Genomic DNA, 2,500 nt, shown 5'->3' on the forward strand with positions numbered 1-2,500 from the left:
TATTTATCTTTTTTATTTAGTATCATACATGCGTGCATGCATGGAAGAATGGATGGATGCACATATACGTATATATGTATATACGTACATACACGCGTATAAATTTTTATATATATATATGTGTGTATATATATATATATATATACACACACAGACGCACACTCAGTATTACTTTTTTTTCGCGTATTTTTGTTTCGCGTATATTGTTGTTCGTTAAAAATGCACGACAGACGGAAAGACAGACAGACGACAGACAGACAGACAGACAGACAGACAGAGAGATAATATATACAAATATAACAATTAGAATAATCTGAACGATCGTATATGCAGTTAAATAATCGCGGAATCGCAAATTTCTTCTATTATTATTATTATTATTATTATTATTATTATTATTATTATTATTATTTATTATTAACATTATTATTACCATTATCATTATAACGGGGAACGTAAAATGTATTTTTTGCTTTTCTTTTTTTTTGTTTTACTGTTTTTAGGGACTTCAACGAGAAGGGGTAGAGAAGGGGGTGGGAGAATGGCGGAGTAGGAGGAGGAGGTAGAAGAAGGGGTTACAGGGAGAGGGAGAGGGAGAGAAAGAGAGAGAGGTTTCTAATGATACATTTTTGTGTCGGGCTCGTTAGTATAAGGATTGTTCGTTCATTTGTTGGATATAAGGGAGTTGGTGGATAGGAGGTTGATAAGAAGGGGGTAGTTAGAGATAGGGTGAAGTTGAGAGGCAAGAAGCGATTCGACACGAGAATTTTCATTAAGAAGGATTAACGAGAGGATTTCCACACTGAAAGGACGAATAAATTGGTAAAGTGGTCCGTGTATCTGTGTATGTGTATTTATGATGCGCTCGCACACAGACTATATGTGTGTGTGCATGTGCGTGTGCGTTTGTGTATTTGTTTTGTCAGTTTCTTTTATAATTATTTTTAAAAAGACCGACAGAGAAACGAATTTACGATCAAAGAGAAATAGATACACATAGAAGATTATTAGATTGGGAAATGCAAAATGGCCGGCGGTTAGGGAGGTTACTAGCTTTTTAACTGGACTGGATTTTTTGAAATGTCGATCACGACGAGATGTATAAACATAATACGTACATTTACGTATATATCTCTATATGTACAAAACGTACATATATATTACTTCATTTATAATAATAATTTTCAATAATATACGTATATGTATAATATACATATATGTATATGCATATGTTTATATATACGTATATACGTATATGTACGTCTATTATAAAAAATAATAAATATTGCTAAACGTTTATTATTCTTTTTCCTCTTTTTTTTTCTTTTTTTTTTTTCTCTCCTGATAATTCTTCGATCGAAACACGAGAGCCGCGAGATTTTGTTTTTTTACTTTTTTTCCTTTTTTTTTTTTTTTTTTTTTTTTTTTTGGATTTGTTTATTAATTTTTATTAGCTTGAATTTTTTTTTTTTTTTTTGTCAATCCCATGATATTCTCGTATTCTTTTCTTTTTTATTTATTTTTTTATTTTTTTATTTTTTATTCTTTTTTGTTCTAACTTCGGTTGTAATACCGATCTCGTGTTTCGTTTACATTATTAATTCGTAAACAATCGGTAAACATTGACAACAATATTTTTTCTAATGTTTTCATCGCTTTTTTTTAACCATTCTCTCTCTCTCTCTCTCTCTCTCTCTCTCTCTCTCTCTCTCTCTCTCCCTATCATTCATTTTTCGTCGGTTTTTAATTTCTTATTTTTTTTTTCTTTTCTTTTCTTTTCTTTCTTTCTTTTTTTTTTTTTTTTTATTCGCAAGAATACAAATCTGATAAATCGTCGAAAGTAAAGTCACGGCCGATAAAAAAGATTCGTTCATTACCGACAGTCGGTAATTCATTTAACAACGATACAATACATTTTGTATTTTTCTTTATTATTATAACTAATCCTATACGATGTTCTTTTCTTTTTCTGATATTTTTTTTTTTTTTTATTATCTTCTTCTTCTTCTTCTTTTTATTTTTTATTATTATTATTACTTTTTTTTAAAATACGTTTTTCACGTACGTAGGTGTTCTTTATTCATTCCTTTTTTCTTTTTTTTTTTTTTTTTTTTTTTTTTTTTTTTTTTTTATTTCATTTTTGCATGTATATAATATTTTCCTTGTTATTGTTGTTATTACAATACTGTCATATCGTCGACGATACACTTTTTCTTCTCCATTTTCTTTTCATATATACTAATGTAAAATTATATATACAACGATAATGAACACACATGATGTAATGACAAGATTGACAAAACAATTGACGTAATTGTCACATCGATAACGAATTATAATAATAATAAGAATAATAATATGATAATGTTAATAATATTAATAGTAAATAGTAATAATAATATATATGTATAAATATATATATATATATATATATATATATATATATATATATAACGAGATTCGTTATTATAATTATTGAATAAATCCTTAATAAAATGTA

The sequence above is a fragment of the Vespa velutina genome, chromosome 11, assembly GCF_912470025.1.
Source record: "Vespa velutina chromosome 11, iVesVel2.1, whole genome shotgun sequence".
NCBI classification, from domain to species: Eukaryota; Metazoa; Arthropoda; class Insecta; order Hymenoptera; family Vespidae; genus Vespa; species Vespa velutina.